Source organism: Brienomyrus brachyistius, unplaced genomic scaffold (assembly GCF_023856365.1).
Source record: "Brienomyrus brachyistius isolate T26 unplaced genomic scaffold, BBRACH_0.4 scaffold92, whole genome shotgun sequence".
NCBI lineage: Eukaryota > Metazoa > Chordata > Actinopteri > Osteoglossiformes > Mormyridae > Brienomyrus > Brienomyrus brachyistius.
The window spans coordinates 249,867-259,155 of NW_026042367.1; the positions used below are offsets into that span (position 1 = coordinate 249,867).

General features: G+C 40.7%; 1 non-coding gene across 1 annotated transcript; it reads right to left on the bottom strand.

Annotated features, from left to right (window-relative positions):
- Window positions 1-4,747: 4,747 nt before the first annotated feature.
- LOC125727232 (5S ribosomal RNA) lies at window positions 4,748-4,866 on the bottom strand. Its single transcript, XR_007388611.1, has one exon. It is a non-coding gene; the product is annotated as a 5S ribosomal RNA (ribosomal RNA).
- Window positions 4,867-9,289: the final 4,423 nt, after the last annotated feature.

Here is a 9,289-nt window from a genome sequence, read left to right on the forward strand (position 1 = left end):
TGTCACGGACGCCTATTCGTACCATAACAGACGATGCGATCCTCTGCAGCTCGTCGGTGACTTTCGGCCGCGTTCGGCTCCGACTGACCGGTCGTAGGTCCGATTCGGCTGTAAGCAGGTTGCCAACTCTGACGCATCTGGCGCGAGACTCGGGCTTTCAGACTCAAACGCACACAGCAATAAATCTTATGGAGAATCTCTATTAATCCATTTAAAACCTAAAACTGGCTACATCAAAAGTGTTTGGGCAGTTTGCAAATCCTGAAGACTATTTACAAGGTAACAAAACCGTTATATAAATGTGAATACGTATGTAGACTTGTCTCGAATTGAAAATCTCACGCCAACCAGCTGACCAAAGTTGGCAACCCTGCGTAAATCGACCCTTTATTTTATATGCAAACATGATCATATGCAGGGGGCACATAACTGGTATGAAAGTACTTATTCGCTGTTTAAACCGATACGCGCGGTAATGTTTTGTAGCAGCACAAATACGTGTTTATTTTATGTACATTCGCAATGTTATGACAAGAAATCATTGTGCATTTTAGCCTTCATGCCGCAGACGAAGTACAAATTAGCCACATAAATGTTAAGATGCAGGGTAATTTCTTTTCATAACAACGTGAATGCACATAAAATAAATGGTACGCATTTGCGCTGCTACAACAAGGAGTTGCCGCGAGTGTACAGGGAATGCGTACTTGCGCACCATGCAGTTATGTGATCCTGATCATATGTATAGCATATTGTACAATAAATGCTATGACATTTAAGTTGTATTGTTGGATCTTTTTTAATCATAATTTTCTTTGTTCATTCCTGCCGACAGTTGGGGCAGAGACTGTCATACGCTCTGGGTAACACTCACAGCCAGACGCGGCCTAACAGTAAAACATTTAGAAATGTGACAAAAGGTCTTCTGTTTGTCCATTTATTCCTACATAGAGTTTTAATCCCGTTTACATGAAAAGCTGTACTTTTTGTGTCCTTGACTATTCCAAATTTCTTTTTGCAGCAAACTGACAAACCGAATAAGCCCAGGACACTGGAAAATACTTGAAAAACATGGTAAAGTGGATTTCAGCATTTTCTGTCGTCACATTTGTATTAGAATTGTAACAAATGTCTTCGTTAGTACTATATTGTATTTCGCAGGATGTTCCTTGACAGATTGGTTCTGTGGACTGTGGTGTGTTCATGTTGATTGTTGTCACGTCACGGATCGGGGAAGCAGGAGCAGGAAGACGGAGAATCGGGAAACAAAGGATTTATTGGGGAAACCAGCTAGGAACACGGAACAATAGAAGTAGCGACTTAAATGACATGATTGGGGAAACATATTTTGAAGCGGAGTTAAATACATAGGACTAATGAAAACAACTGGAAACAGCGAATGACATCGGGGTTCCACACGAGGTTAACGAGGGGGCGTGGCACACGGGAGGAGCGGACAAGCGGCGCATTACAATTGTAAGACAGACCACCTTGAATTGTTGGACTTGTAATACAGAGAATGTATTGAAGTATTCCCCCCTCCCCTCCCTTTTATCAGTATGCACTCTGCATGGCCTTGGTGTGTCTTGAGTATTACAAAATGCACCATGAACTGTCTATATTATATGTCTATATTATATTTTTATTTATGTCATAATATGTGAATTTGATCTGTTGTTTTTCAGTGAGTTGCAGGGATTTGACAAAAACATCCTTTTAGAAATGCGTGAGGAAGTAAGTTCTTTTCTTTTTGACAAGTAGTGTATCTGTCAGGTCACACAACAGAGAAATTAAATATTTTATTTCACTCCTCAGGGTCAAGACTCTGGTCTCCAGCTCACCGCTCTCTCTTACATTTCCCTGGCCATTTTGTCCGATAGTATTATTGGATTTTTCTATGCTATATATATATTTTTTATGTTTAGTTATTCTGTGCTCCATAATTATAAATAATAGTTTATTTTCCTTGTGACGTGTCTGTGCTTAATAGTATTAAATAAGAGTTTAAACAATTACAGTTTCCTCAGTAATGTATCTCATGAACTGATACTTCCCCAACAAAACCCATGCATGCATTCAAGTCTCTGTCATGGTTTGTACATAATATTTGCAACAACCATTATGAAATTTTTTGCAGAATATGTACTACAAGCCTCTCCAGTTGCAGCCACACCCATATCCAAACTCACATATAAGGTATATTTGTATATGTGTGTTTCCAAGGTACCAACATTCCTACAGAACCATGTTACATAATATATCCAAATATAGGGAATTTCAGCGTGAGCCCTGATGCATTATGCATACTGCTTTCAAATCTGTGATCAAAGCACTGACTGCAAAAAACATGGAGACCATAACGTCTCTAAAAGGTGAAAACTCTACATGTCAAGCGCCCCCTACTGGCTGGCTGCAGTACCATTATTAGCACCACCCATCCCCATGTGTTTCAGTGGTAAGAGGCGATTTTCCACATCACTTTCATGTCTTTCCATCCACATAATGACAAACCATTTCTTCTCAATGTATTATTAGCTATGTAATGAATGTAATCTGAAAATGAACGTCACTAATATTATTATTACAATTAATTTGCATATTTTGAAAATCTATACTTTTCTTCAAGACAAAGTGCAGCTTCTATCCCAAGCACAATCCACATTATTACTTAAAAGCTTATTGACCCCCTGATTCTGGTATCACTTACTTTTCAGTATTTTCAAGTAAACATTATATGTGCTGTATTTGTATGATGAAACCAATCCTTGAGTCCAATACAAAATAACTGAAATAAACACACAGTGATTCAAACTTCTGCATTTTTTAATTTTGTTTTGTCTTTCAATAAAAGCTGAAAAGGCTAAAAAGTAAATGCTGGTGTTATCAAAAACTATGTCATATAACTATATTCCAGATTTATTACAGCCAAACACATCTCGGAGCTCCGAGGAACCTCCTTCTCCTTACATTTGGGGAAGATGGTGGCGCAGGAGGTAGTGCTGTCGTTTAGCAACCAGAGAGTTGCAGGTTCGAGCCCTGGTTTCTCGTGACCCCATCAAAGTGTCCTTGAGCAAGACACTGAACCCCAAATTGCTCCCGGCATGCAGGTTGGCGCCTTGCATGGCAGCCTCTGCCCCCGGTGTGTGGATGGGTGAATGTGAGGCATGAATTGTAAAGTGCTTTCAGTTCTCATAAAAGTAGAAAAGCACATTTACCATGTGTGTTTTGGATTTGGATTGTATTGGTGTGTAGTCAATCGGTCATGTACATGGTCAATCGCAGTAACATTTTCACAGGAATTTGGGAGATTGAAATGCTAATTCTATGGGGGTGTATTCAGTGGGAAAGGTGTGTATGTAGGGCATGTCCCCCCCCCCTATTTGTGGTGTTAGATATTCTGTTCCCCCCCCCCCCCCCCCCCCCCGCCGTGTGTTAAGTAGTGGGGTTGCTCTTGCGTGTTTAATAAAAGATTGTACTACACTGCTTGTCCTGGCATATTGCCTGTGGTTTGAGGGGAGGTTAATCTGTGTGTGTGACCATGAGTGACGCGACATGTGTGCTACAGTATACATCCAGTATGTAACTGTATAAAGTAAAACTCACTGTGTAATATAAAATGCAAATGGAATACTGTAATATGAAGCATTGCAGTAAGAGGACAATATTACAGTACAGGGCACATTGTTGGATTACATACCTGTTGGCTCTATAAAATGTTTGAATGGTTGAGGACATGGTTGTTCTCCCATCATTCGGCCAACCAGCCTCAGCCATTGTAAGGCCATGATTGAGGACCTAAATATATATATACAGTACTGTGCAAAAGTCTTAGGCAGGCAAAGAAGGCAGGCACCTCATACAGCTAGTCAATCTCTCACTGACTTTTTGAACCAATATATTTAATTATTTAATTGAGCTGTTGGTGAAATTTAACAAAATCGTGGAACGGCTGATGTGCCCCTGAAGACAAGTTTGGGAACTGAAGCGGTGTTCATCTAGCCATCCAACTAGATATCAGTAACTTTTTAGAAAACAGAAGAAATTATTACTAGTTTTTATTGTGTTACTCTTAGTTTGCACACATTCTAATATTAAATTGTATTTTTTGTTCTAAGCCAAAGTGCACTTGCTACCCAGATAAACAGCTTTAAACATTTCTTTGGACTGCCTAAGACTTTTGCACAGTACTGTACTGTATATGGTAATGCTAAATTGATAACTCCTATCAGTGTTGTGTTTATGGGAAATATGCTAAATTTGCTGATGCAGTCTTCTCAGTTGCCCCTTTATCCACCTTACTTACTGTTGCTATGCCTGCTATGTGCTCACTCTGCGTGCCTTAATTATATTATGGGGTTTTATTATTAATTTATTCATCCATCCATCCATCCATTTTCCAAACCGCTTATCCTATTGGGTCGCGGGGGGTCCGGAGCCTATCCCGGAAGCAATGGGCACGAGGCTGGGAACAACCCAGGATGGGGGGCCAGCCCATGGCAGGGCACACTCACACACCATTCACTCACACATGCATTCCTACGGGCAATTTAGCAACTCCAATTAGCCTCAGCATGTTTTTGGACTGTGGGGGGAAACCGGAGTACCCGGAGGAAACCCCACGACGACATGGGGAGAACATGCAAACTCCACACACATGTGACCCAGGTGGAGATTCGAACCCGGGTCCCAGAGGTGTGAGGCAACAGTGCTAACCACTGCACCACCATGCCGCCCCCAAAGTGAGAAAAGCTTACAGCACCTGGTATTCCCAGGAGGTCTCCCATCCAAGTACTAACCAGACCCTAGCCTGTTTAGCTTCCGAGATAAGACGAGATCGGGCGCGTTCAGGGTGGTATGGCCGTAAGCTAATTTATTCATAATCATTGTTATTTTTTCAACCTCTGTGTGGTCATAATATTTTGGGTTTTATAGTTACAGTCATGTGGATTAATCTATTTTCTCTGTGTTTTACCATGAAGAACAAGGTGTGACAGGGGATGATTTTGTGGACATTGGGGAGCAAGATGTTTACCTTTTGTTCCCCAAAAACCTCAGACTGAGGAAATCCCTAATTTCCATTTTAAAACTAAAGGCAGGTAAACTGTCTGTTTGATAGCAAGCTCTGTGTTTTTTGTGGTTTCACAGACATACTGCTGTCAGGTCATGGTTACAGAATATATCATAATTAGTTTCATGATCTTTCCCTCAATCAGTCTGGAGTGGAAGCAGAAGACTTCCTAAAAAATAAGCAGGGAAGTCAGCGGCAACACCTGAACAAAAGAGATTCAGTGTAAGTATCACACAGTCCTGGAAATAGAAACTAAAGTGGACAGAGCTGTTAGAACACAGACAGTGCAGGTGGAAGTAGAATCAGCAGAATAAGTGGTTCTCACATCAGAAATACTGCTACCATTCATTCTGCTCATTCTATGTCCACCTGCACTCCTCTCTATTCTAACGTTTTTGGTGGAAAACTGATATCTTTCTTTTATCTACACGTCTCCACCAGGCTGCTGTAAGATCATCCCTGGGTGCATCAAAAATGTGGACCACTGCCTGCAAGGGAGCGGAAATTGACTGGAACCCTGTCATAAGCAAAAGCTGTACCTCATAAAATTGTTTAAAATCAATATTTCTAATCAAATAGTTTAATTTCTCTATTTTACCTTTTTACCACATAAAGAACAATTAGGGCTTAAAATTTCAATTCACAAGGTAAAACACCAAATAAAGAGTTTTAAAAGAATATTTCATGTAATTTCAAGGTCACAGCAGAGTTGCCCTGCAGCCTCGTCGGCAAAGAGCAGGAAATTCTGAAAAAAGCCTTAAAAATGCTCCGAAACAGGAGGGAGGACCTCCGAAGGTCAGGAAAGGTAATACATACTGTACATAGGGAACCTGCAAGCAAGTTAAAATTATTCAGTCCCTTACAATCAAATTAAATCATGAATGTAATGTCCGGAATACAGACCTAGTCAGCCAAGGCTGAATAATGTTCCTGTTCATGTTCTGCTTCACTTTCCTGGCTTCTCATGTCGTGGCAAAACTTCATTTCTACTGATTCCATTGTCTAGAAGAGAGAAGGAGTTCAGCTTCACTCCAACGGTATGTAGCTTTTCTGTATTTATACCTTATCATTGTGTAATATATATAGTCATACATTTCATAATTTAGCTTCTAAAATATTGTGCAATCACCAGCCCAATTGATTTTTTTTGCCATCTTAATCCTCTCAGGATCAGTACAGTATATGTGCAAACATATTTTATGTGTTTACAGACGTGTAAGACTAATGAAAAAAGGTGGGAGAACAGTGGCCCTTGGAGGTAAAATGTGTTTTTACATTTTCCCAGTCCTGCTGCATGATTCACTGTACTGCAGTGTCAGGTTTCCCATTGCCCAGCACACCTAATTTGGCTAAAGAACTTGATGATGTTACGATGATCAGTGTGTTGGCCAGTGAAACTGACAATGTGCTGAATTTTGGGAAATTTTGAAATGTATTATAAACACAGTATATTAATCTGCACAATGTAGCAAAACAGTCTGAAACGTAACTGAGATACAGAGGTTATACACTGATCAGCCATAACATGTGAAGCGAATAACATTGATTATTTGGTTACAGTGGCATCTGGCTGTGGGGGGGTTATATTAGGCAGCAGGTGGATGCTTTGTCCTTGAAGCTGATGTGTTGGAAGCAGAAACAATGTGCAAGTGTAAGGATGGGAGTGACTTTGACATGGGCCATTTGGTGATGACTAGAGAGCTGGATCATAACCCCCAGCTCTTGTGAGATGGTCCTGCAGTGGTCAGCAGGTTCATGGTGGGGCCCAGGCTCACCTTTGCCGCCAAAATAGCCATGACTCATCAGGGCGTGGATTCCTCTAGACCTCTGAAGGTTTGCTGTACTATCTGCCATGTAATGAGCCTCCGTCACCCGTTCACATATTTCCCTACAGTTTTGGAGATGCTGTGACCGAATCATCAAGCCATCACAACTTGGCCCTTGTCACTCAAATCTTTAGGCTAGTCCACTTTTCTGCATCCCAGTATATCCTACACATTGTTTATTTGCTGCCTAATAGGTCCCACCTACTAGCAGGTGCCACTATTACCAGGTAATCAATATTATTCACCTGTTAGTGGGTGCAGTGTTTGACAAATACAGTTTAAAATATCAGTCATTTAACCTAATTCTGAAATATTAAATGTGGACTAGAAATAATGGAAGCTATTGCTTGTGTGGAGTGAACTGAACTTAATTTTGAACAATGTTTCAAATTGCTACATACCTGAAATGTTTGTGGTTTCTTGTAGAAAGAACAGAAGCACTTGAGGTTTGCCTCCAGGACATCACACCTCCTATTAAGCACCGTTACAAAGTAATTTCCTTGAAATATCATCAAAATATTTTTTTTCTGGACAGCTCTAAGACTGGGTTTCCGTGGGACATTATTAGGATTAGAAGTAATTAAACCAATTTGGTCTTACATAGCATTAAAAATGGTTTAATTGACAAACAACGCCTTAAATGGCTTTAAAAAGCATGACGTTTTATTGTCATGTACATTAAACATTTAATATACACACAGGACCAGTTGGCTAAATTCTCCAACCTGTGATTGGCTGGTTTGTGATGCTTGTGGATATCACTGTGCTCTCAGAATGGAGCAGTGTTGTGCAAGTTCACACTTTTCATGATCTAGTTCAAAGTTCAGTTCATACATGCTCAAAGTGAACTGTTCACATTCATAGCTCACAATTTAAATTTTTGAACTAGTTCAAAGTTCAGTTCATTTTATTTTTAGGTGCAATATATAGTCTAAATCAAAATTTATTTTGTTTTAACATACATCTATAACCTACCTACATTCTTGCATATATGGACATGTATAGACAAAGGACACAAAATATGATTCTTATTTATGGTTTATTTATCTCTTGCCCCAATACTAGACAAGGGAAGGAAAAGAAAAGTACTGTAAACACATATCGGCATCATATCCATCTCAAATGAAAACTAGACAGAACAGAATATTTATTATTCAGCAAAATATCTCTTTAGTTTTATTTAAAAAAAAAAAAAAAACTCTCACGCTTCTTGAAGGTGTGTGGCACCATCTCACTGAACTATTAAAAATAAAAACTTTCACATACAGAAGCCATTGTTGTAGTAAGTAATGAACACTCCACAGACCATGCCTACGGCTTCAGTCCAAACTGTTTTTTGTTCACGTTTAACAGCAGTTGCTTTTCAAAGTTGGCATCTCCCAATCGGTTTCTCCTGGGCCTAAATATCTGGCCACCAGTATTGAAGAGTCTCTCCACTGGAGCACTTGATGGGATTGCTGTGTTATATTTGATGAAGAGCTTCTTCAGTTTGGGCAGCAGCATGTATTCAGTAAACTCGTCAGTGGTTGGGGCGTCCAGATAGATGTCCACCTCAGACTTATTGACAGCTGATGGGCTTTGCTTGAACTTAAAAAAGGATGAAGCACTCTTTTTCCCCTCAAGGTCATCAGGGGGTTAAAATAAAGGTTTGGATGAGGGGGCGGCATGCCGTCAGACCTGGTGTAGCTGTAGGCTTTGAACTCTCATCCAACAGACCATCCAAATCATTTTTCAATTGCACAATGGTAGGAGCCAGGTAGCCGAGGAATGTGTTTTTTTCCCCCTGAAGGATGTTCAGAGCACATGCCAAGGGACCCATCACACTCACAAACTTGTTGATGAAGTCTATTTCCTCTGGAGTGAATCGACGAAGCCCAAACTCATCACAGATGGTGTGCAGAAGGAGTTTGTCATACTCAGGAGTGGCATCCAATGGCACTGTTAGATTGCTGGTCTGGGGAGTCAAGGTGGCTATGTGAGCCAGGCGCTGCATTGAGAGGAACATAGAATTCCAACGTGTGTCGTTCGGAGTGACAAAGCCAATCTTTAGCTTTTCCTCAACAAAATCTGGGGCTTTCACACTCCTTTTCACCCTATTCCACAGAGCAGATGCCTTGGAAAATACAGGCCTCGCTAATTTGTTGTACAGCCTATCCGTTACATTCTTTGCATCTGTGGCAACAAGATTTAAAGTATGGGCCATGCACCTTCTATGAGGTGGGAGGCAGGGATCCTCTAACTCTGACAGAGGTGCAGGCTCAAGACCATCGTCCTCATCATCGGAGCTCTCAGCAGGGGTAGATCCTGTGTCACTGCCTTCAGTCACCTCATCAGCTGCTCTAATAACAACACTGTCTCCAAAACAGCTGAATGCTTTGACGAAATTGGAAGCATT